We start from the raw sequence: 25191 nt of genomic DNA on the forward strand, positions 1-25191 counted from the left end.
AATGAGGAGAAGAAAAGCAAAGCCAAAGAGTCCATCCCAAAATCCGACAAACAAGCAAAATGAACAAAAAACATTGAATTCAATTCTTTCTGATTTTAGAAACTGCATTAAAGAAGGGGTGCACCCGTCCTGGAGATACTGCAATACCAGGTCAATGCGTGGAGTGGACAGAGCAAGCTCTTTTTCCATCTCCCTGTTCTAAAAATCCATTTAATATATGGTCCCCAGATAGGGGACGTATCAGATATTAAACTGATAAGAACAGATTTTTTGATTGAAGCTGCATCCAAGGCACTGAAAAATGTGACCGAAGTCACACCAAAACAGCGCACGAGGCGAGGATTCATGTGGACCCTTCCCGGAGGAGAGGGTCCCCAATAAACCATCCCCATCCCTCCGAGCCAGAAGGCCACAGCGAGGGTCAGGGATCTCCGATGCTCTCCCTAGCCGAAGCCGGAGAAGAGCCGTTTTTGTGCTCCCAGCTTCCATCTAGGCTGCCACCCTAGTGGAGCTGGAGCCTGTGTTGGTTTCTCAGCCCAAAGCTGACCGGACCTCCGACCGGGTTTATAAAAATTCCCCTTCCTAGCCCGGAGGCCAGGAATAGGGGGGGTTGCTCAGAAAGTATGATTGGCAAAGGTGCGGCGTGCTACGAAGCCAAGTCTTTCTGGGATTCCCAGTCCCAGTAAGCTTGGACTCCCACCAGGGCGCCTACTCCTGGGGCACATTGCTCCAAAGCCCTCACACTTACCCAGCCTAGTGACTTCGATCCTGGAGGGCCATGTTTTCCATCAGATAACTCTATGAGCCACCTGGCGTACTAACAAGTGCACCAAACCAGTGTGTAATATGCATCAATTTACTAGGGCAGCCCAAGGACAAAACTGCCTTTTCAAAAGATACTACACTTGATCTTAGCCAAAAGGCCGAGAAGCGATAACCAGAATTGGTTTCAAACTACGGAGCCACCCAAGGATCCTGAAAAGTCCATTTGTGGAGATGAGCTCCTGGACTCCCGTTAAGAAGACATGTTGTCAACCTCTAGATCCCTTACATGCCTGCACTTTTCGGCTTGCTGCTGCTGCAATCCACGCGTTTTAGATCTGCATAACTCCACCTCTTTAAACACAGCACCTTCACCCCCTGCTGTTCCCACCCGCCTCAACACCGTTGGAAGGGAGGAGAACCAATTAAGGCGGGGGGTGGGGTGGAACGAGCAGCTGTCTACCCTTAGCAGGAGGGCTCCTGATTACATACCTCTCCTGCTGCTGCTGCTGCTGGCTGTCCAGCAGCAGACTGAAGGTGGCTGCTGCTGTGCACAGGTATATAAAGGCTCAGAGTCTATTATGACACGCGCAGCCAGCGTTCCATTGCCACATTCCATCTACTGCAGGCAGGATACCTGGCTGGCTGAATGTCGCTGAGAAGCTCACAGAGACCGCCATAAGCAACAGTTTAACAGAATGCCACAGACTAATCAACCAAACTTTTTGGGTTGGGTTCTCTTTTATAGTCTGCAGGCATTAAATGAAAGAAGTCAGTGTTCCAGCAGAAGGAGACAACGTTTCAGAAAAGGCATTGTAGCAAACCAAAAAAGAAATTTTAAGCGCAGCAGAGTAACCAGCGCACATACCTGTTAGCTCAGGTGAGTTTAAAAGGCTGCTGTTGATAACAAGGGCATTTGCTAAATAGATGGTGTGTGTGCAACAATATACTGAAAGGTCAATTATATTGTGCAGCTTATCTCACCACCTGTAGTTATTTAGGTGAAAGCTCCAAAATGCTTGCCTAATATGTCTGTTTATCCAAAAGGAAGTAAAAAGGGAGAGCTAGAAAGATAGCATTGCATCACATTACATGGCAATGCAATGCACAGTTGCTGAAGTTGAACCAAAATGAGCTTGTAATCTGGCTTCTGCAACTTTGAACATGAAAAATCCAATGAGGAGAAGAAAAGCAAAGCCAAAGAGTCCATCCCAAAATCCGACAAACAAGCAAAATGAACAAAAAACATTGAATTCAATTCTTTCTGATTTTAGAAACTGCATTAAAGAAGGGGTGCACCGGTCCTGGAGATACTGCAATACCAGGTCAATGCGTGGAGTGGACAGAGCAAGCTCTTTTTCCATCTCCCTGTTCTAAAAATCCATTTAATATATGGTCCCCAGATAGGGGACGTATCAGATATTAAACTGATAAGAACAGATACTACACTTGATCTTAGCCAAAAGGCCGAGAAGCGATAACCAGAATTGGTTTCAAACTACGGAGCCACCCAAGGATCCTGAAAAGTCCATTTGTGGAGATGAGCTCCTGGACTCCCGTTAAGAAGACATGTTGTCAACCTCTAGATCCCTTACATGCCTGCACTTTTCGGCTTGCTGCTGCTGCAATCCACGCGTTTTAGATCTGCATAACTCCACCTCTTTAAACACAGCACCTTCACCCCCTGCTGTTCCCACCCGCCTCAACACCGTTGGAAGGGAGGAGAACCAATTAAGGCGGGGGGTGGGGTGGAACGAGCAGCTGTCTACCCTTAGCAGGAGGGCTCCTGATTACATACCTCTCCTGCTGCTGCTGCTGCTGGCTGTCCAGCAGCAGACTGAAGGTGGCTGCTGCTGTGCACAGGTATATAAAGGCTCAGAGCCTATTATGACACGCGCAGCCAGCGTTCCATTGCCACATTCCATCTACTGCAGGCAGGATACCTGGCTGGCTGAATGTCGCTGAGAAGCTCACAGAGACCGCCATAAGCAACAGTTTAACAGAATGCCACAGACTAATCAACCAAACTTTTTGGGTTGGGTTCTCTTTTATAGTCTGCAGGCATTAAATGAAAGAAGTCAGTGTTCCAGCAGAAGGAGACAACGTTTCAGAAAAGGCATTGTAGCAAACCAAAAAAGAAATTTTAAGCGCAGCAGAGTAACCAGCGCACATACCTGTTAGCTCAGGTGAGTTTAAAAGGCTGCTGTTGATAACAAGGGCATTTGCTAAATAGATGGTGTGTGTGCAACAATATACTGAAAGGTCAATTATATTGTGCAGCTTATCTCACCACCTGTAGTTATTTAGGTGAAAGCTCCAAAATGCTTGCCTAATATGTCTGTTTATCCAAAAGGAAGTAAAAAGGGAGAGCTAGAAAGATAGCATTGCATCACATTACATGGCAATGCAATGCACAGTTGCTGAAGTTGAACCAAAATGAGCTTGTAATCTGGCTTCTGCAACTTTGAACATGAAAAATCCAATGAGGAGAAGAAAAGCAAAGCCAAAGAGTCCATCCCAAAATCCGACAAACAAGCAAAATGAACAAAAAACATTGAATTCAATTCTTTCTGATTTTAGAAACTGCATTAAAGAAGGGGTGCACCGGTCCTGGAGATACTGCAATACCAGGTCAATGCGTGGAGTGGACAGAGCAAGCTCTTTTTCCATCTCCCTGTTCTAAAAATCCATTTAATATATGGTCCCCAGATAGGGGACGTATCAGATATTAAACTGATAAGAACAGATACTACACTTGATCTTAGCCAAAAGGCCGAGAAGCGATAACCAGAATTGGTTTCAAACTACGGAGCCACCCAAGGATCCTGAAAAGTCCATTTGTGGAGATGAGCTCCTGGACTCCCGTTAAGAAGACATGTTGTCAACCTCTAGATCCCTTACATGCCTGCACTTTTCGGCTTGCTGCTGCTGCAATCCACGCGTTTTAGATCTGCATAACTCCACCTCTTTAAACACAGCACCTTCACCCCCTGCTGTTCCCACCCGCCTCAACACCGTTGGAAGGGAGGAGAACCAATTAAGGCGGGGGGTGGGGTGGAACGAGCAGCTGTCTACCCTTAGCAGGAGGGCTCCTGATTACATACCTCTCCTGCTGCTGCTGCTGCTGGCTGTCCAGCAGCAGACTGAAGGTGGCTGCTGCTGTGCACAGGTATATAAAGGCTCAGAGCCTATTATGACACGCGCAGCCAGCGTTCCATTGCCACATTCCATCTACTGCAGGCAGGATACCTGGCTGGCTGAATGTCGCTGAGAAGCTCACAGAGACCGCCATAAGCAACAGTTTAACAGAATGCCACAGACTAATCAACCAAACTTTTTGGGTTGGGTTCTCTTTTATAGTCTGCAGGCATTAAATGAAAGAAGTCAGTGTTCCAGCAGAAGGAGACAACGTTTCAGAAAAGGCATTGTAGCAAACCAAAAAAGAAATTTTAAGCGCAGCAGAGTAACCAGCGCACATACCTGTTAGCTCAGGTGAGTTTAAAAGGCTGCTGTTGATAACAAGGGCATTTGCTAAATAGATGGTGTGTGTGCAACAATATACTGAAAGGTCAATTATATTGTGCAGCTTATCTCACCACCTGTAGTTATTTAGGTGAAAGCTCCAAAATGCTTGCCTAATATGTCTGTTTATCCAAAAGGAAGTAAAAAGGGAGAGCTAGAAAGATAGCATTGCATCACATTACATGGCAATGCAATGCACAGTTGCTGAAGTTGAACCAAAATGAGCTTGTAATCTGGCTTCTGCAACTTTGAACATGAAAAATCCAATGAGGAGAAGAAAAGCAAAGCCAAAGAGTCCATCCCAAAATCCGACAAACAAGCAAAATGAACAAAAAACATTGAATTCAATTCTTTCTGATTTTAGAAACTGCATTAAAGAAGGGGTGCACCGGTCCTGGAGATACTGCAATACCAGGTCAATGCGTGGAGTGGACAGAGCAAGCTCTTTTTCCATCTCCCTGTTCTAAAAATCCATTTAATATATGGTCCCCAGATAGGGGACGTATCAGATATTAAACTGATAAGAACAGATACTACACTTGATCTTAGCCAAAAGGCCGAGAAGCGATAACCAGAATTGGTTTCAAACTACGGAGCCACCCAAGGATCCTGAAAAGTCCATTTGTGGAGATGAGCTCCTGGACTCCCGTTAAGAAGACATGTTGTCAACCTCTAGATCCCTTACATGCCTGCACTTTTCGGCTTGCTGCTGCTGCAATCCACGCGTTTTAGATCTGCATAACTCCACCTCTTTAAACACAGCACCTTCACCCCCTGCTGTTCCCACCCGCCTCAACACCGTTGGAAGGGAGGAGAACCAATTAAGGCGGGGGGTGGGGTGGAACGAGCAGCTGTCTACCCTTAGCAGGAGGGCTCCTGATTACATACCTCTCCTGCTGCTGCTGCTGCTGGCTGTCCAGCAGCAGACTGAAGGTGGCTGCTGCTGTGCACAGGTATATAAAGGCTCAGAGCCTATTATGACACGCGCAGCCAGCGTTCCATTGCCACATTCCATCTACTGCAGGCAGGATACCTGGCTGGCTGAATGTCGCTGAGAAGCTCACAGAGACCGCCATAAGCAACAGTTTAACAGAATGCCACAGACTAATCAACCAAACTTTTTGGGTTGGGTTCTCTTTTATAGTCTGCAGGCATTAAATGAAAGAAGTCAGTGTTCCAGCAGAAGGAGACAACGTTTCAGAAAAGGCATTGTAGCAAACCAAAAAAGAAATTTTAAGCGCAGCAGAGTAACCAGCGCACATACCTGTTAGCTCAGGTGAGTTTAAAAGGCTGCTGTTGATAACAAGGGCATTTGCTAAATAGATGGTGTGTGTGCAACAATATACTGAAAGGTCAATTATATTGTGCAGCTTATCTCACCACCTGTAGTTATTTAGGTGAAAGCTCCAAAATGCTTGCCTAATATGTCTGTTTATCCAAAAGGAAGTAAAAAGGGAGAGCTAGAAAGATAGCATTGCATCACATTACATGGCAATGCAATGCACAGTTGCTGAAGTTGAACCAAAATGAGCTTGTAATCTGGCTTCTGCAACTTTGAACATGAAAAATCCAATGAGGAGAAGAAAAGCAAAGCCAAAGAGTCCATCCCAAAATCCGACAAACAAGCAAAATGAACAAAAAACATTGAATTCAATTCTTTCTGATTTTAGAAACTGCATTAAAGAAGGGGTGCACCGGTCCTGGAGATACTGCAATACCAGGTCAATGCGTGGAGTGGACAGAGCAAGCTCTTTTTCCATCTCCCTGTTCTAAAAATCCATTTAATATATGGTCCCCAGATAGGGGACGTATCAGATATTAAACTGATAAGAACAGATACTACACTTGATCTTAGCCAAAAGGCCGAGAAGCGATAACCAGAATTGGTTTCAAACTACGGAGCCACCCAAGGATCCTGAAAAGTCCATTTGTGGAGATGAGCTCCTGGACTCCCGTTAAGAAGACATGTTGTCAACCTCTAGATCCCTTACATGCCTGCACTTTTCGGCTTGCTGCTGCTGCAATCCATGCGTTTTAGATCTGCATAACTCCACCTCTTTAAACACAGCACCTTCACCCCCTGCTGTTCCCACCCGCCTCAACACCGTTGGAAGGGAGGAGAACCAATTAAGGCGGGGGGTGGGGTGGAACGAGCAGCTGTCTACCCTTAGCAGGAGGGCTCCTGATTACATACCTCTCCTGCTGCTGCTGCTGGCTGTCCAGCAGCAGACTGAAGGTGGCTGCTGCTGTGCACAGGTATATAAAGGCTCAGAGCCTATTATGACACGCGCAGCCAGCGTTCCATTGCCACATTCCATCTACTGCAGGCAGGATACCTGGCTGGCTGAATGTCGCTGAGAAGCTCACAGAGACCGCCATAAGCAACAGTTTAACAGACTGCCACAGACTAATCAACCAAACTTTTTGGGTTGGGTTCTCTTTTATAGTCTGCAGGCATTAAATGAAAGAAGTCAGTGTTCCAGCAGAAGGAGACAACGTTTCAGAAAAGGCATTGTAGCAAACCAAAAAAGAAATTTTAAGCGCAGCAGAGAAACCAGCGCACATACCTGTTAGCTCAGGTGAGTTTAAAAGGCTGCTGTTGATAACAAGGGCATTTGCTAAATAGATGGTGTGTGTGCAACAATATACTGAAAGGTCAATTATATTGTGCAGCTTATCTCACCACCTGTAGTTATTTAGGTGAAAGCTCCAAAATGCTTGCCTAATATGTCTGTTTATCCAAAAGGAAGTAAAAAGGGAGAGCTAGAAAGATAGCATTGCATCACATTACATGGCAATGCAATGCACAGTTGCTGAAGTTGAACCAAAATGAGCTTGTAATCTGGCTTCTGCAACTTTGAACATGAAAAATCCAATGAGGAGAAGAAAAGCAAAGCCAAAGAGTCCATCCCAAAATCCGACAAACAAGCAAAATGAACAAAAAACATTGAATTCAATTCTTTCTGATTTTAGAAACTGCATTAAAGAAGGGGTGCACCGGTCCTGGAGATACTGCAATACCAGGTCAATGCGTGGAGTGGACAGAGCAAGCTCTTTTTCCATCTCCCTGTTCTAAAAATCCATTTAATATATGGTCCCCAGATAGGGGACGTATCAGATATTAAACTGATAAGAACAGATACTACACTTGATCTTAGCCAAAAGGCCGAGAAGCGATAACCAGAATTGGTTTCAAACTACGGAGCCACCCAAGGATCCTGAAAAGTCCATTTGTGGAGATGAGCTCCTGGAGTCCCGTTAAGAAGACATGTTGTCAACCTCTAGATCCCTTACATGCCTGCACTTTTCGGCTTGCTGCTGCTGCAATCCACGCGTTTTAGATCTGCATAACTCCACCTCTTTAAACACAGCACCTTCACCCCCTGCTGTTCCCACCCGCCTCAACACCGTTGGAAGGGAGGAGAACCAATTAAGGCGGGGGGTGGGGTGGAACGAGCAGCTGTCTACCCTTAGCAGGAGGGCTCCTGATTACATACCTCTCCTGCTGCTGCTGCTGCTGGCTGTCCAGCAGCAGACTGAAGGTGGCTGCTGCTGTGCACAGGTATATAAAGGCTCAGAGCCTATTATGACACGCGCAGCCAGCGTTCCATTGCCACATTCCATCTACTGCAGGCAGGATACCTGGCTGGCTGAATGTCGCTGAGAAGCTCACAGAGACCGCCATAAGCAACAGTTTAACAGAATGCCACAGACTAATCAACCAAACTTTTTGGGTTGGGTTCTCTTTTATAGTCTGCAGGCATTAAATGAAAGAAGTCAGTGTTCCAGCAGAAGGAGACAACGTTTCAGAAAAGGCATTGTAGCAAACCAAAAAAGAAATTTTAAGCGCAGCAGAGTAACCAGCGCACATACCTGTTAGCTCAGGTGAGTTTAAAAGGCTGCTGTTGATAACAAGGGCATTTGCTAAATAGATGGTGTGTGTGCAACAATATACTGAAAGGTCAATTATATTGTGCAGCTTATCTCACCACCTGTAGTTATTTAGGTGAAAGCTCCAAAATGCTTGCCTAATATGTCTGTTTATCCAAAAGGAAGTAAAAAGGGAGAGCTAGAAAGATAGCATTGCATCACATTACATGGCAATGCAATGCACAGTTGCTGAAGTTGAACCAAAATGAGCTTGTAATCTGGCTTCTGCAACTTTGAACATGAAAAATCCAATGAGGAGAAGAAAAGCAAAGCCAAAGAGTCCATCCCAAAATCCGACAAACAAGCAAAATGAACAAAAAACATTGAATTCAATTCTTTCTGATTTTAGAAACTGCATTAAAGAAGGGGTGCACCGGTCCTGGAGATACTGCAATACCAGGTCAATGCGTGGAGTGGACAGAGCAAGCTCTTTTTCCATCTCCCTGTTCTAAAAATCCATTTAATATATGGTCCCCAGATAGGGGACGTATCAGATATTAAACTGATAAGAACAGATACTACACTTGATCTTAGCCAAAAGGCCGAGAAGCGATAACCAGAATTGGTTTCAAACTACGGAGCCACCCAAGGATCCTGAAAAGTCCATTTGTGGAGATGAGCTCCTGGACTCCCGTTAAGAAGACATGTTGTCAACCTCTAGATCCCTTACATGCCTGCACTTTTCGGCTTGCTGCTGCTGCAATCCACGCGTTTTAGATCTGCATAACTCCACCTCTTTAAACACAGCACCTTCACCCCCTGCTGTTCCCACCCGCCTCAACACCGTTGGAAGGGAGGAGAACCAATTAAGGCGGGGGGTGGGGTGGAACGAGCAGCTGTCTACCCTTAGCAGGAGGGCTCCTGATTACATACCTCTCCTGCTGCTGCTGCTGCTGGCTGTCCAGCAGCAGACTGAAGGTGGCTGCTGCTGTGCACAGGTATATAAAGGCTCAGAGCCTATTATGACACGCGCAGCCAGCGTTCCATTGCCACATTCCATCTACTGCAGGCAGGATACCTGGCTGGCTGAATGTCGCTGAGAAGCTCACAGAGACCGCCATAAGCAACAGTTTAACAGAATGCCACAGACTAATCAACCAAACTTTTTGGGTTGGGTTCTCTTTTATAGTCTGCAGGCATTAAATGAAAGAAGTCAGTGTTCCAGCAGAAGGAGACAACGTTTCAGAAAAGGCATTGTAGCAAACCAAAAAAGAAATTTTAAGCGCAGCAGAGTAACCAGCGCACATACCTGTTAGCTCAGGTGAGTTTAAAAGGCTGCTGTTGATAACAAGGGCATTTGCTAAATAGATGGTGTGTGTGCAACAATATACTGAAAGGTCAATTATATTGTGCAGCTTATCTCACCACCTGTAGTTATTTAGGTGAAAGCTCCAAAATGCTTGCCTAATATGTCTGTTTATCCAAAAGGAAGTAAAAAGGGAGAGCTAGAAAGATAGCATTGCATCACATTACATGGCAATGCAATGCACAGTTGCTGAAGTTGAACCAAAATGAGCTTGTAATCTGGCTTCTGCAACTTTGAACATGAAAAATCCAATGAGGAGAAGAAAAGCAAAGCCAAAGAGTCCATCCCAAAATCCGACAAACAAGCAAAATGAACAAAAAACATTGAATTCAATTCTTTCTGATTTTAGAAACTGCATTAAAGAAGGGGTGCACCGGTCCTGGAGATACTGCAATACCAGGTCAATGCGTGGAGTGGACAGAGCAAGCTCTTTTTCCATCTCCCTGTTCTAAAAATCCATTTAATATATGGTCCCCAGATAGGGGACGTATCAGATATTAAACTGATAAGAACAGATACTACACTTGATCTTAGCCAAAAGGCCGAGAAGCGATAACCAGAATTGGTTTCAAACTACGGAGCCACCCAAGGATCCTGAAAAGTCCATTTGTGGAGATGAGCTCCTGGACTCCCGTTAAGAAGACATGTTGTCAACCTCTAGATCCCTTACATGCCTGCACTTTTCGGCTTGCTGCTGCTGCAATCCACGCGTTTTAGATCTGCATAACTCCACCTCTTTAAACACAGCACCTTCACCCCCTGCTGTTCCCACCCGCCTCAACACCGTTGGAAGGGAGGAGAACCAATTAAGGCGGGGGGTGGGGTGGAACGAGCAGCTGTCTACCCTTAGCAGGAGGGCTCCTGATTACATACCTCTCCTGCTGCTGCTGCTGCTGGCTGTCCAGCAGCAGACTGAAGGTGGCTGCTGCTGTGCACAGGTATATAAAGGCTCAGAGCCTATTATGACACGCGCAGCCAGCGTTCCATTGCCACATTCCATCTACTGCAGGCAGGATACCTGGCTGGCTGAATGTCGCTGAGAAGCTCACAGAGACCGCCATAAGCAACAGTTTAACAGAATGCCACAGACTAATCAACCAAACTTTTTGGGTTGGGTTCTCTTTTATAGTCTGCAGGCATTAAATGAAAGAAGTCAGTGTTCCAGCAGAAGGAGACAACGTTTCAGAAAAGGCATTGTAGCAAACCAAAAAAGAAATTTTTAGCGCAGCAGAGTAACCAGCGCACATACCTGTTAGCTCAGGTGAGTTTAAAAGGCTGCTGTTGATAACAAGGGCATTTGCTAAATAGATGGTGTGTGTGCAACAATATACTGAAAGGTCAATTATATTGTGCAGCTTATCTCACCACCTGTAGTTATTTAGGTGAAAGCTCCAAAATGCTTGCCTAATATGTCTGTTTATCCAAAAGGAAGTAAAAAGGGAGAGCTAGAAAGATAGCATTGCATCACATTACATGGCAATGCAATGCACAGTTGCTGAAGTTGAACCAAAATGAGCTTGTAATCTGGCTTCTGCAACTTTGAACATGAAAAATCCAATGAGGAGAAGAAAAGCAAAGCCAAAGAGTCCATCCCAAAATCCGACAAACAAGCAAAATGAACAAAAAACATTGAATTCAATTCTTTCTGATTTTAGAAACTGCATTAAAGAAGGGGTGCACCGGTCCTGGAGATACTGCAATACCAGGTCAATGCGTGGAGTGGACAGAGCAAGCTCTTTTTCCATCTCCCTGTTCTAAAAATCCATTTAATATATGGTCCCCAGATAGGGGACGTATCAGATATTAAACTGATAAGAACAGATACTACACTTGATCTTAGCCAAAAGGCCGAGAAGCGATAACCAGAATTGGTTTCAAACTACGGAGCCACCCAAGGATCCTGAAAAGTCCATTTGTGGAGATGAGCTCCTGGACTCCCGTTAAGAAGACATGTTGTCAACCTCTAGATCCCTTACATGCCTGCACTTTTCGGCTTGCTGCTGCTGCAATCCACGCGTTTTAGATCTGCATAACTCCACCTCTTTAAACACAGCACCTTCACCCCCTGCTGTTCCCACCCGCCTCAACACCGTTGGAAGGGAGGAGAACCAATTAAGGCGGGGGGTGGGGTGGAACGAGCAGCTGTCTACCCTTAGCAGGAGGGCTCCTGATTACATACCTCTCCTGCTGCTGCTGCTGCTGGCTGTCCAGCAGCAGACTGAAGGTGGCTGCTGCTGTGCACAGGTATATAAAGGCTCAGAGCCTATTATGACACGCGCAGCCAGCGTTCCATTGCCACATTCCATCTACTGCAGGCAGGATACCTGGCTGGCTGAATGTCGCTGAGAAGCTCACAGAGACCGCCATAAGCAACAGTTTAACAGAATGCCACAGACTAATCAACCAAACTTTTTGGGTTGGGTTCTCTTTTATAGTCTGCAGGCATTAAATGAAAGAAGTCAGTGTTCCAGCAGAAGGAGACAACGTTTCAGAAAAGGCATTGTAGCAAACCAAAAAAGAAATTTTAAGCGCAGCAGAGTAACCAGCGCACATACCTGTTAGCTCAGGTGAGTTTAAAAGGCTGCTGTTGATAACAAGGGCATTTGCTAAATAGATGGTGTGTGTGCAACAATATACTGAAAGGTCAATTATATTGTGCAGCTTATCTCACCACCTGTAGTTATTTAGGTGAAAGCTCCAAAATGCTTGCCTAATATGTCTGTTTATCCAAAAGGAAGTAAAAAGGGAGAGCTAGAAAGATAGCATTGCATCACATTACATGGCAATGCAATGCACAGTTGCTGAAGTTGAACCAAAATGAGCTTGTAATCTGGCTTCTGCAACTTTGAACATGAAAAATCCAATGAGGAGAAGAAAAGCAAAGCCAAAGAGTCCATCCCAAAATCCGACAAACAAGCAAAATGAACAAAAAACATTGAATTCAATTCTTTCTGATTTTAGAAACTGCATTAAAGAAGGGGTGCACCGGTCCTGGAGATACTGCAATACCAGGTCAATGCGTGGAGTGGACAGAGCAAGCTCTTTTTCCATCTCCCTGTTCTAAAAATCCATTTAATATATGGTCCCCAGATAGGGGACGTATCAGATATTAAACTGATAAGAACAGATACTACACTTGATCTTAGCCAAAAGGCCGAGAAGCGATAACCAGAATTGGTTTCAAACTACGGAGCCACCCAAGGATCCTGAAAAGTCCATTTGTGGAGATGAGCTCCTGGACTCCCGTTAAGAAGACATGTTGTCAACCTCTAGATCCCTTACATGCCTGCACTTTTCGGCTTGCTGCTGCTGCAATCCACGCGTTTTAGATCTGCATAACTCCACCTCTTTAAACACAGCACCTTCACCCCCTGCTGTTCCCACCCGCCTCAACACCGTTGGAAGGGAGGAGAACCAATTAAGGCGGGGGGTGGGGTGGAACGAGCAGCTGTCTACCCTTAGCAGGAGGGCTCCTGATTACATACCTCTCCTGCTGCTGCTGCTGCTGGCTGTCCAGCAGCAGACTGAAGGTGGCTGCTGCTGTGCACAGGTATATAAAGGCTCAGAGCCTATTATGACACGCGCAGCCAGCGTTCCATTGCCACATTCCATCTACTGCAGGCAGGATACCTGGCTGGCTGAATGTCGCTGAGAAGCTCACAGAGACCGCCATAAGCAACAGTTTAACAGAATGCCACAGACTAATCAACCAAACTTTTTGGGTTGGGTTCTCTTTTATAGTCTGCAGGCATTAAATGAAAGAAGTCAGTGTTCCAGCAGAAGGAGACAACGTTTCAGAAAAGGCATTGTAGCAAACCAAAAAAGAAATTTTTAGCGCAGCAGAGTAACCAGCGCACATACCTGTTAGCTCAGGTGAGTTTAAAAGGCTGCTGTTGATAACAAGGGCATTTGCTAAATAGATGGTGTGTGTGCAACAATATACTGAAAGGTCAATTATATTGTGCAGCTTATCTCACCACCTGTAGTTATTTAGGTGAAAGCTCCAAAATGCTTGCCTAATATGTCTGTTTATCCAAAAGGAAGTAAAAAGGGAGAGCTAGAAAGATAGCATTGCATCACATTACATGGCAATGCAATGCACAGTTGCTGAAGTTGAACCAAAATGAGCTTGTAATCTGGCTTCTGCAACTTTGAACATGAAAAATCCAATGAGGAGAAGAAAAGCAAAGCCAAAGAGTCCATCCCAAAATCCGACAAACAAGCAAAATGAACAAAAAACATTGAATTCAATTCTTTCTGATTTTAGAAACTGCATTAAAGAAGGGGTGCACCGGTCCTGGAGATACTGCAATACCAGGTCAATGCGTGGAGTGGACAGAGCAAGCTCTTTTTCCATCTCCCTGTTCTAAAAATCCATTTAATATATGGTCCCCAGATAGGGGACGTATCAGATATTAAACTGATAAGAACAGATAAGGTTTCAACATAAATTTATTCAGATATAAAAAAGTACAAAAACACATTATTCTTATTTACAGCGTTAATAGAGCTCTTTCCACAGACATTATTAGTACAAAATAGTATTCCACATGTAAAAACACCATCTTCTATTCGCTTCGTGTTTACCCACATTTTTGACATCTTTCAAATAATAAATATACATTTCGCTAAAAACCATTCTAATACAATCATTGATGGAAATACAGTCACGTTTGAACAACAAAATATTCCTCACTTTCCACATAGCACTTTTTGCACAATTTATTATACACCAGCATATTTTGGTTTGATGTAAAGTTGGGCAATTAAAAAGTCCGTATAAAACATATTCGTGACAAAAGTCTTTCAGACCACAAACCCATTTCAAAAGCACCCCCAGTCTCCGCCAAAGTTCTTGCGCATAAAAACAGTTCCAAAACAGATGTAAAACCGTCTCATCACTTCCACACGAGTCTCTAGGACATTTTGCCCGCGCCGCCAGGCCTCTCCTGTGCTGAAAGTCTCTAGTTGGGAGGCACTGGTGGACGGACATCCAGGCAAGGTCTTTATGAATATTTGCGAGAAACTTTCCAAACACATTCCTCCAGACTCGCTTGGATCTGCTCCAGGAAAAGTTGATTACTTCAGATACTCTTTCTTCCCTTCTCAGATGAGTTATCAATTTCCTTCGGTCTTGAAGAATATCAGTATCCAAGTCTCTTAATTTATAATTTCTACATACTTTCTCTAAGATGATAAGATGCTTTGGGGGACATAATAAAACAGGCGAAGATAAGGATGGCCGTAGCCATCTCTTAAAAACATAACCACAAGTATATTTTAAAAACAGACTAAAAACACTGTTAGAATTAAGAAGCTTAAAACAGAAACAGAAGAAATTTATATACAAAAACATGCTCAAATCCGGGACATCCTTTCCACCATTTTGATGCCTTTTATACATTTCTGTGCGTTTTACTTTTTCCATCTTCGAGCCCCAAATAAATATAAACATGCAGCGAGTCAGCTTTTTGAGCATTAAGTCGGAGGGAGGGTACACAATTGCAACATATAACATCATTGGCAATAATACAGACTTAATAATTAGAACTTTCCCTTCGATTGACAAACTACGCAAATTCCAAAAGGATAGTTTCTTCACCATTTTCTCCTGGACCTCCCCCCAACTCACAACCCCGTCATTTTCTTTATTAAAAGTAATGCCCAAAATTTTAACTTTATCACACTTCATTTTGACTGCTGGTAGGTCCACTGTATCCCAGGAACCAATTGTCAAACACTCAGTTTTATTAAAATTCAACTTAAAACCTGAAGCCTGACTAAAAAAACTGGTACACCTCACCACCCTCCGGAGGGAAGCAGGATCCGTGCAGATGGCAGTAACATCGTCCATATACCCGAAGACTTTAATTTGGGCCCCCCCTCCACCCGGAACAGGGACCCCACGGATCACTTTATCTTTCCTAATTTGGCATAATAAAGGCTCCATAGCACAAATAAACAGGATCGGGGACAAAGGGCAGCCCTGCTTCACTCCGGATTCCAGCGGTATTTCACCTGTTAAGAAGCCATTAACAGAGATTTGACAATATGAATCTTTATACAAAATCTTAATTAGAGACATGATAAAATCCGGGATCGCCATCTTCTTTAAAACACTAAAAAGATACTTGTGCGATAACCTGTCGAACGCCTTCTCAAAGTCCAGCGCCAACAGGACTAAATTCTGACCACGATCCCTAGTATACCATATTGCATCTCTTATGACATTTAACACCTCCGCAATACTCCTTCCCGGTACACCACAAACTTGTTCTGGTTGTATCAACTTATCAATTATCATTTTAAGCCGGCATGCAATAAATTTGGCTAATACTTTATAATCCATGTTGAGGAGGGTGATAGGCCTCCAATTTGCAAGGTCCTCACGAGCCCCTTTCTTTTTAAAGATCAAGGACACTATTCCCCTCCTCCATCCCTTGGGCAACCGTTTACACTTAAAAACCTCCTTAAAAAGTGCTAAAAGATCATCCTTTAAAATATCCCAGAAAGTCAGATAAAATTCGACGGGGAGACCGTCTGCTCCCGGAGCTTTGCCCTTTGAAAAACTTTTAAAAATGTTAAAAAGTTCCTCTAAGCTAAAATCCCGTATTAAAAACTCCTGATCTGACTGATTCAACTTAAAATCTAGGACATTAAGAGCATCTTGTAGAAAGGAATCATCCACACTTTTCTCACTAAAAAGGAGTCGGTAAAAATCAAAAGCCACGTTCTTCATGCCCTGTATAGTGGATTCTTCACCTAAACAAGTAATCGCATCTTTCCTCTCCATTGCTTTTTTAAAAAAGAAGCGTGTACATTTTTCATCTTCTTCTAACTGCTTTACCTTTGAATTAAAAATAACCTCTCTCCCCTTCTGCTCCAAAAGTGTATGTATTTCTGCTTTTAGGCTGACAATGTCTTCCTCCACCTCCAACCCAATCTCTTTAAATTTATAAAGTGTCTGCAGCCTAGTATTTAGATTTGAGAAAAATTGTTTTTTCTGTCTTGATTTCTTCCTCCCTGCCGTGATAAAAAAAAGCCTAATTTTATTTTTAATCTTTTCCCACCAAGACAACATTTTTATATAAGGAGGCCTATGTTGTCTCCATTCCTGGTAGGCTGTACAAAAATCCGACCTTATCTGAGGATCCTCCAGCAGATGTGTCCCCAAACGCCACAGTCCTTTGTTTATTCTCTGCTCTCCTTGGTATTCTAACTGTAATTTTAACATTTTGTGATCGGAAAATAAATTAGACATTAGATCAAACATCACCGGCTTAAAATCCACAGATAAAAACATAAAATCGATCCTAGAGGCCACTCCCCGACCATGTAAATCCAGGGTCCGTCGGTGAAAGAGACCTCCAGGCATCGCATAGCTTAAAATCAGTTTGAAAATTTTTTAGCAGAAAACATGACTTATCCAACTTACGGAGAGGGTCCCCTCCTACTCGTTGTTCGCCGACACTAAGGCAGTTGAAATCCCCACCTATCAGGAGGGGAGAAGACCCAACACAAAATACAGACAAAATTTCAAACAATTGGATGCGCTCTTGCTTGTCGGGAGGAGCATACACATTAATTATGCGAAAACTAAAATTATTAATATGCAAATGTACTAACATTGCCCTGCCTGGTGTAATCTCTGTAACAGAGGAAAACACGATGTTATTACCACGACAGAGCAAACCCACTCCAGCAGACCTATTCACATTTGAGCCGGACCACACTGACGGTCCCGACTTCCAATCCTTTTTAAGCTCGTCATAATTAATTGAGTGTTGTAGTCCACATTCCTGCAATAAACACACATCAAAGTCTAAAGTCTCTAAATATTGAAAAAGAGCAGCCCTGCGAACAGGGCTCTTTAAAGATCTCACATTCAGTGAGAGGCATTTTATGGACGGCATTAAAGTCAAGGTGGGAGGGAGTCATCCAGAATCATCTTGACCTGTTCAGGACTATGATCCAACAGTGCCTCCAAGATCCCTGACTCCGGGGAAAAGGAAATGTTCATTGGATCCGAGGCAGTGACCGGGTATCCAGCTCCTGCTCCCTGCAGCCACAAATCACCGACACCCAAGGAAACATCCGGTGAATCCGGACAGACATCCGCACGCATCTTTTTCCCGCTGGGTTCAGGTAGGTCACTAGTGCAATCTTCTCCCACTACTGCCTCATGGTCTCTCTTCTCGAGGTCGTCACCTAGGGAAAAACACACTGCGTCCTGCTGGCTCGACACTTGAATAGCATCTGGGGCCTTCGCAGCAGGGCCCACCAGTGCCAACATACTGGGGGCACCCTGCTCCAGCACACCAGAAACACACACATCTTCAGGGGCCATCGACACAGAGACACCCTCCCGAACAGAAGAGCATCCCTGCTCCGGTCCCTGGACGGACCGCCCATAGTCCCCTTTTTGCGGGGGCTTCTTCTTTGCCACCTCCACTACAGAGGGGCCAGTAGAGCTTAGCTCAGTCCTGTCAAGGGGATCCTCCCCGACGGACACTGAGGGGCGAGCTAGAGATTATCTTCGCCAGTGACCCCCAGTTGCCTCTGCATATGTCCGTACCTTGGTTCTCTGGGGGCAACTCCGGAATACATGTCCATCCTCCCCGCACAGATTACACTGTTTCTTGTGAGGACAGTCTTTCGTCAAGTGTCCATACTGGCTGCAATTATTACAACGGGCAGCCCTCCTCTCCTGGCAAGCGTCTTGGGTATGCCCCATTGTGCCACAATTCCTACAATACAAGGGCATACCTTGATAGAAGAGGTATCCTCGGCTCTTCCCGATTGTGAAGGTGGAGGGAGGGTGCTGTGTTCCTCCGACTCCCGTTGGATCCTTCTTTAATCGTGCCAGGAACCTCCGCTTCCCACACCAAAAATTAACTGCATTTTTAATTTTTCCTAAAAAGGACACGTCATCGCAATAGCGACGCAAGAAAGTCAAAATATCCAGCACTTCCACAAAAGGGTTAGGGAAGTGAACCACAATCTGGACTTCTTCATAAACAAATAATAAGGAAAAAATCAAACCTTCCATTTCGTCCATGTGGCTATTTTCGTTCACTTTCTGGACCAGTTGTTGGCAGCACCCTTGACTCCTAAAAGTGATGGTGTAGGTACCTTTCGATTCGTTGTCCTGGAAGCAGAAGATGTCCTCTCTACTAAATCCCAGAAGTCCAAGAAGGATGATGTTGCAAACATACTGGATGTTTTTCTCACAGCGAAACTTCTCCAAAACGTCAATTCGCACTGTATTTCTCATCCGGGGTTCACCCGATGCATATGACAGCACAGCCGGCATCTCTTCCAAAAAAAGTACGCCAACTACGGAAAGAAAAAAAAGGCATATGCCTTTTTAGGGGATCACTTCCCGTTGCTCCCGGACTAAGCCTCTCTCCCTATAGCAGCAGGGGGGTGAAGTCCCTCCGAAGAGGAACGATCCCCCCAGGCCGAGAGAGAGGGTACCGGAAGCACCCAGATAGACAACAACCAAACAGACAAGCTGTAAGATCGAAGCCAAAAGGCCGAGAAGCGATAACCAGAATTGGTTTCAAACTACGGAGCCACCCAAGGATCCTGAAAAGTCCATTTGTGGAGATGAGCTCCTGGACTCCCGTTAAGAAGACATGTTGTCAACCTCTAGATCCCTTACATGCCTGCACTTTTCGGCTTGCTGCTGCTGCAATCCACGCGTTTTAGATCTGCATAACTCCACCTCTTTAAACACAGCACCTTCACCCCCTGCTGTTCCCACCCGCCTCAACACCGTTGGAAGGGAGGAGAACCAATTAAGGCGGGGGGTGGGGTGGAACGAGCAGCTGTCTACCCTTAGCAGGAGGGCTCCTGATTACATACCTCTCCTGCTGCTGCTGCTGCTGGCTGTCCAGCAGCAGACTGAAGGTGGCTGCTGCTGTGCACAGGTATATAAAGGCTCAGAGCCTATTATGACACGCGCAGCCAGCGTTCCATTGCCACATTCCATCTACTGCAGGCAGGATACCTGGCTGGCTGAATGTCGCTGAGAAGCTCACAGAGACCGCCATAAGCAACAGTTTAACAGAATGCCACAGACTAATCAACCAAACTTTTTGGGTTGGGTTCTCTTTTATAGTCTGCAGGCATTAAATGAAAGAAGTCAGTGTTCCAGCAGAAGGAGACAACGTTTCAGAAAAGGCATTGTAGCAAACCAAAAAAGAAATTTTAAGCGCAGCAGAGTAACCAGCGCACATACCTGTTAGCTCAGGTGAGTTTAAAAGGCTGCTGTTGATAACAAGGGCATTTGCTAAATAGATGGTGTGTGTGCAACAATATACTGAAAGGTCAATTATATTGTGCAGCTTATCTCACCACCTGTAGTTATTTAGGTGAAAGCTCCAAAATGCTTGCCTAATATGTCTGTTTATCCAAAAGGAAGTAAAAAGGGAGAGCTAGAAAGATAGCATTGCATCACATTACATGGCAATGCAATGCACAGTTGCTGAAGTTGAACCAAAATGAGCTTGTAATCTGGCTTCTGCAACTTTGAACATGAAAAATCCAATGAGGAGAAGAAAAGCAAAGCCAAAGAGTCCATCCCAAAATCCGACAAACAAGCAAAATGAACAAAAAACATTGAATTCAATTCTTTCTGATTTTAGAAACTGCATTAAAGAAGGGGTGCACCGGTCCTGGAGATACTGCAATACCAGGTCAATGCGTGGAGTGGACAGAGCAAGCTCTTTTTCCATCTCCCTGTTCTAAAAATCCATTTAATATATGGTCCCCAGATAGGGGACGTATCAGATATTAAACTGATAAGAACAGATTCTACACTTGATCTTAGCCAAAAGGCCGAGAAGCGATAACCAGAATTGGTTTCAAACTACGGAGCCACCCAAGGATCCTGAAAAGTCCATTTGTGGAGATGAGCTCCTGGACTCCCGTTAAGAAGACATGTTGTCAACCTCTAGATCCCTTACATGCCTGCACTTTTCGGCTTGCTGCTGCTGCAATCCACGCGTTTTAGATCTGCATAACTCCACCTCTTCAAACACAGCACCTTCACCCCCTGCTGTTCCCACCCGCCTCAACACCGTTGGAAGGGAGGAGAACCAATTAAGGCGGGGGGTGGGGTGGAACGAGCAGCTGTCTACCCTTAGCAGGAGGGCTCCTGATTACATACCTCTCCTGCTGCTGCTGCTGCTGGCTGTCCAGCAGCAGACTGAAGGTGGCTGCTGCTGTGCACAGGTATATAAAGGCTCAGAGCCTATTATGACACGCGCAGCCAGCGTTCCATTGCCACATTCCATCTACTGCAGGCAGGATACCTGGCTGGCTGAATGTCGCTGAGAAGCTCACAGAGACCGCCATAAGCAACAGTTTAACAGAATGCCACAGACTAATCAACCAAACTTTTTGGGTTGGGTTCTCTTTTATAGTCTGCAGGCATTAAATGAAAGAAGTCAGTGTTCCAGCAGAAGGAGACAACGTTTCAGAAAAGGCATTGTAGCAAACCAAAAAAGAAATTTTAAGCGCAGCAGAGTAACCAGCGCACATACCTGTTAGCTCAGGTGAGTTTAAAAGGCTGCTGTTGATAACAAGGGCATTTGCTAAATAGATGGTGTGTGTGCAACAATATACTGAAAGGTCAATTATATTGTGCAGCTTATCTCACCACCTGTAGTTATTTAGGTGAAAGCTCCAAAATGCTTGCCTAATATGTCTGTTTATCCAAAAGGAAGTAAAAAGGGAGAGCTAGAAAGATAGCATTGCATCACATTACATGGCAATGCAATGCACAGTTGCTGAAGTTGAACCAAAATGAGCTTGTAATCTGGCTTCTGCAACTTTGAACATGAAAAATCCAATGAGGAGAAGAAAAGCAAAGCCAAAGAGTCCATCCCAAAATCCGACAAACAAGCAAAATGAACAAAAAACATTGAATTCAATTCTTTCTGATTTTAGAAACTGCATTAAAGAAGGGGTGCACCGGTCCTGGAGATACTGCAATACCAGGTCAATGCGTGGAGTGGACAGAGCAAGCTCTTTTTCCATCTCCCTGTTCTAAAAATCCATTTAATATATGGTCCCCAGATAGGGGACGTATCAGATATTAAACTGATAAGAACAGATACTACACTTGATCTTAGCCAAAAGGCCGAGAAGCGATAACCAGAATTGGTTTCAAACTACGGAGCCACCCAAGGATCCTGAAAAGTCCATTTGTGGAGATGAGCTCCTGGACTCCCGTTAAGAAGACATGTTGTCAACCTCTAGATCCCTTACATGCCTGCACTTTTCGGCTTGCTGCTGCTGCAATCCACGCGTTTTAGATCTGCATAACTCCACCTCTTTAAACACAGCACCTTCACCCCCTGCTGTTCCCACCCGCCTCAACACCGTTGGAAGGGAGGAGAACCAATTAAGGCGGGGGGTGGGGTGGAACGAGCAGCTGTCTACCCTTAGCAGGAGGGCTCCTGATTACATACCTCTCCTGCTGCTGCTGCTGCTGGCTGTCCAGCAGCAGACTGAAGGTGGCTGCTGCTGTGCACAGGTATATAAAGGCTCAGAGCCTATTATGACACGCGCAGCCAGCGTTCCATTGCCACATTCCATCTACTGCAGGCAGGATACCTGGCTGGCTGAATGTCGCTGAGAAGCTCACAGAGACCGCCATAAGCAACAGTTTAACAGAATGCCACAGACTAATCAACCAAACTTTTTGGGTTGGGTTCTCTTTTATAGTCTGCAGGCATTAAATGAAAGAAGTCAGTGTTCCAGCAGAAGGAGACAACGTTTCAGAAAAGGCATTGTAGCAAACCAAAAAAGAAATTTTAAGCGCAGCAGAGTAACCAGCGCACATACCTGTTAGCTCAGGTGAGTTTAAAAGGCTGCTGTTGATAACAAGGGCATTTGCTAAATAGATGGTGTGTGTGCAACAATATACTGAAAGGTCAATTATATTGTGCAGCTTATCTCACCACCTGTAGTTATTTAGGTGAAAGCTCCAAAATGCTTGCCTAATATGTCTGTTTATCCAAAAGGAAGTAAAAAGGGAGAGCTAGAAAGATAGCATTGCATCACATTACATGGCAATGCAATGCACAGTTGCTGAAGTTGAACCAAAATGAGCTTGTAATCTGGCTTCTGCAACTTTGAACATCAAAAATCCAATGAGGAGAAGAAAAGCAAAGCCAAAGAGTCCATCCCAAAATCCGACAAACAAGCAAAATGAACAAAAAACATTGAATTCAATTCTTTCTGATTTTAGAAACTGCATTAAAGAAGGGGTGCACCAGTCCTGGAGATACTGCAATACCAGGTCAATGCGTGGAGTGGACAGAGCAAGCTCTTTTTCCATCTCCCTGTTCTAAAAATCCATTTAATATATGGTCCCCAGATAGGGGACGTATCAGATATTAAACTGATAAGAACAGATACTACACTTGATCTTAGCCAAAAGGCCGAGAAGCGATAACCAGAATTGGTTTCAAACTACGGAGCCACCCAAGGATCCTGAAAAGTCCATTTGTGGAGATGAGCTCCTGGACTCCCGTTAAGAAGACATGTTGTCAACCTCTAGATCCCTTACATGCCTGCACTTTTCGGCTTGCTGCTGCTGCAATCCACGCGTTTTAGATCTGCATAACTCCACCTCTTTAAACACAGCACCTTCACCCCCTGCTGTTCCCACCCGCCTCAACACCGTTGGAAGGGAGGAGAACCAATTAAGGCGGGGGGTGGGGTGGAACGAGCAGCTGTCTACCCTTAGCAGGAGGGCTCCTGATTACATACCTCTCCTGCTGCTGGCTGTCCAGCAGCAGACTGAAGGTGGCTGCTGCTGTGCACAGGTATATAAAGGCTCAGAGCCTATTATGACACGCGCAGCCAGCGTTCCATTGCCACATTCCATCTACTGCAGGCAGGATACCTGGCTGGCTGAATGTCGCTGAGAAGCTCACAGAGACCGCCATAAGCAACAGTTTAACAGAATGCCACAGACTAATCAACCAAACTTTTTGGGTTGGGTTCTCTTTTATAGTCTGCAGGCATTAAATGAAAGAAGTCAGTGTTCCAGCAGAAGGAGACAACGTTTCAGAAAAGGCATTGTAGCAAACCAAAAAAGAAATTTTAAGCGCAGCAGAGTAACCAGCGCACATACCTGTTAGCTCAGGTGAGTTTAAAAGGCTGCTGTTGATAACAAGGGCATTTGCTAAATAGATGGTGTGTGTGCAACAATATACTGAAAGGTCAATTATATTGTGCAGCTTATCTCACCACCTGTAGTTATTTAGGTGAAAGCTCCAAAATGCTTGCCTAATATGTCTGTTTATCCAAAAGGAAGTAAAAAGGGAGAGCTAGAAAGATAGCATTGCATCACATTACATGGCAATGCAATGCACAGTTGCTGAAGTTGAACCAAAATGAGCTTGTAATCTGGCTTCTGCAACTTTGAACATGAAAAATCCAATGAGGAGAAGAAAAGCAAAGCCAAAGAGTCCATCCCAAAATCCGACAAACAAGCAAAATGAACAAAAAACATTGAATTCAATTCTTTCTGATTTTAGAAACTGCATTAAAGAAGGGGTGCACCGGTCCTGGAGATACTGCAATACCAGGTCAATGCGTGGAGTGGACAGAGCAAGCTCTTTTTCCATCTCCCTGTTCTAAAAATCCATTTAATATATGGTCCCCAGATAGGGGACGTATCAGATATTAAACTGATAAGAACAGATACTACACTTGATCTTAGCCAAAAGGCCGAGAAGCGATAACCAGAATTGGTTTCAAACTACGGAGCCACCCAAGGATCCTGAAAAGTCCATTTGTGGAGATGAGCTCCTGGACTCCCGTTAAGAAGACATGTTGTCAACCTCTAGATCCCTTACATGCCTGCACTTTTCGGCTTGCTGCTGCTGCAATCCACGCGTTTTAGATCTGCATAACTCCACCTCTTTAAACACAGCACCTTCACCCCCTGCTGTTCCCACCCGCCTCAACACCGTTGGAAGGGAGGAGAACCAATTAAGGCGGGGGGTGGGGTGGAACGAGCAGCTGTCTACCCTTAGCAGGAGGGCTCCTGATTACATACCTCTCCTGCTGCTGCTGCTGCTGGCTGTCCAGCAGCAGACTGAAGGTGGCTGCTGCTGTGCACAGGTATATAAAGGCTCAGAGCCTATTATGACACGCGCAGCCAGCGTTCCATTGCCACATTCCATCTACTGCAGGCAGGATACCTGGCTGGCTGAATGTCGTTGAGAAGCTCACAGAGACCGCCATAAGCAACAGTTTAACAGAATGCCACAGACTAATCAACCAAACTTTTTGGGTTGGGTTCTCTTTTATAGTCTGCAGGCATTAAATGAAAGAAGTCAGTGTTCCAGCAGAAGGAGACAACGTTTCAGAAAAGGCATTGTAGCAAACCAAAAAAGAAATTTTAAGCGCAGCAGAGTAACCAGCGCACATACCTGTTAGCTCAGGTGAGTTTAAAAGGCTGCTGTTGATAACAAGGGCATTTGCTAAATAGATGGTGTGTGTGCAACAATATACTGAAAGGTCAATTATATTGTGCAGCTTATCTCACCACCTGTAGTTATTTAGGTGAAAGCTCCAAAATGCTTGCCTAATATGTCTGTTTATCCAAAAGGAAGTAAAAAGGGAGAGCTAGAAAGATAGCATTG

At 44.8% G+C, this 25191-nt stretch overlaps 15 non-coding genes and 1 pseudogene across 15 annotated transcripts; all 16 read right to left on the reverse strand.

Moving 5' to 3' along the window:
- Positions 1-113: 113 nt before the first annotated feature.
- Positions 114-295, reverse strand: LOC141241596 (U2 spliceosomal RNA). The gene has a single exon (XR_012306331.1). It is a non-coding gene; the product is annotated as a U2 spliceosomal RNA (small nuclear RNA).
- A 524-nt stretch (positions 296-819) lies between these two features.
- On the reverse strand, positions 820-935 carry LOC141241638 (U2 spliceosomal RNA; annotated as a pseudogene).
- A 1115-nt stretch (positions 936-2050) lies between these two features.
- On the reverse strand, positions 2051-2241 carry LOC141241486 (U2 spliceosomal RNA). The gene has a single exon (XR_012306225.1). It is a non-coding gene; the product is annotated as a U2 spliceosomal RNA (small nuclear RNA).
- A 1115-nt stretch (positions 2242-3356) lies between these two features.
- LOC141241487 (U2 spliceosomal RNA) lies at positions 3357-3547 on the reverse strand. Its single transcript, XR_012306226.1, has one exon. It is a non-coding gene; the product is annotated as a U2 spliceosomal RNA (small nuclear RNA).
- Positions 3548-4662: 1115 nt separating this feature from the next.
- On the reverse strand, positions 4663-4853 carry LOC141241488 (U2 spliceosomal RNA). Its single transcript, XR_012306227.1, has one exon. It is a non-coding gene; the product is annotated as a U2 spliceosomal RNA (small nuclear RNA).
- Positions 4854-5968: 1115 nt separating this feature from the next.
- LOC141241489 (U2 spliceosomal RNA) lies at positions 5969-6159 on the reverse strand. The gene has a single exon (XR_012306228.1). It is a non-coding gene; the product is annotated as a U2 spliceosomal RNA (small nuclear RNA).
- A 1112-nt stretch (positions 6160-7271) lies between these two features.
- LOC141241490 (U2 spliceosomal RNA) lies at positions 7272-7462 on the reverse strand. Its single transcript, XR_012306229.1, has one exon. It is a non-coding gene; the product is annotated as a U2 spliceosomal RNA (small nuclear RNA).
- Positions 7463-8577: 1115 nt separating this feature from the next.
- Positions 8578-8768, reverse strand: LOC141241491 (U2 spliceosomal RNA). Its single transcript, XR_012306230.1, has one exon. It is a non-coding gene; the product is annotated as a U2 spliceosomal RNA (small nuclear RNA).
- A 1115-nt stretch (positions 8769-9883) lies between these two features.
- On the reverse strand, positions 9884-10074 carry LOC141241492 (U2 spliceosomal RNA). Its single transcript, XR_012306231.1, has one exon. It is a non-coding gene; the product is annotated as a U2 spliceosomal RNA (small nuclear RNA).
- Positions 10075-11189: 1115 nt separating this feature from the next.
- On the reverse strand, positions 11190-11380 carry LOC141241493 (U2 spliceosomal RNA). Its single transcript, XR_012306232.1, has one exon. It is a non-coding gene; the product is annotated as a U2 spliceosomal RNA (small nuclear RNA).
- Positions 11381-12495: 1115 nt separating this feature from the next.
- Positions 12496-12686, reverse strand: LOC141241494 (U2 spliceosomal RNA). Its single transcript, XR_012306233.1, has one exon. It is a non-coding gene; the product is annotated as a U2 spliceosomal RNA (small nuclear RNA).
- Positions 12687-13801: 1115 nt separating this feature from the next.
- LOC141241600 (U2 spliceosomal RNA) lies at positions 13802-13984 on the reverse strand. Its single transcript, XR_012306335.1, has one exon. It is a non-coding gene; the product is annotated as a U2 spliceosomal RNA (small nuclear RNA).
- A 6199-nt stretch (positions 13985-20183) lies between these two features.
- LOC141241568 (U2 spliceosomal RNA) lies at positions 20184-20374 on the reverse strand. Its single transcript, XR_012306305.1, has one exon. It is a non-coding gene; the product is annotated as a U2 spliceosomal RNA (small nuclear RNA).
- A 1115-nt stretch (positions 20375-21489) lies between these two features.
- Positions 21490-21680, reverse strand: LOC141241495 (U2 spliceosomal RNA). Its single transcript, XR_012306234.1, has one exon. It is a non-coding gene; the product is annotated as a U2 spliceosomal RNA (small nuclear RNA).
- A 1115-nt stretch (positions 21681-22795) lies between these two features.
- LOC141241563 (U2 spliceosomal RNA) lies at positions 22796-22986 on the reverse strand. Its single transcript, XR_012306300.1, has one exon. It is a non-coding gene; the product is annotated as a U2 spliceosomal RNA (small nuclear RNA).
- Positions 22987-24092: 1106 nt separating this feature from the next.
- On the reverse strand, positions 24093-24283 carry LOC141241497 (U2 spliceosomal RNA). The gene has a single exon (XR_012306236.1). It is a non-coding gene; the product is annotated as a U2 spliceosomal RNA (small nuclear RNA).
- Between the last annotated feature and the right edge of the window lie 908 nt (positions 24284-25191).

The sequence above is a fragment of the Phyllobates terribilis genome, unplaced genomic scaffold (genome assembly GCF_046119375.1).
Source record: "Phyllobates terribilis strain yellow unplaced genomic scaffold, ASM4611937v1 Scaffold_1017__1_contigs__length_469563, whole genome shotgun sequence".
Lineage (NCBI taxonomy): Eukaryota > Metazoa > Chordata > Amphibia > Anura > Dendrobatidae > Phyllobates > Phyllobates terribilis.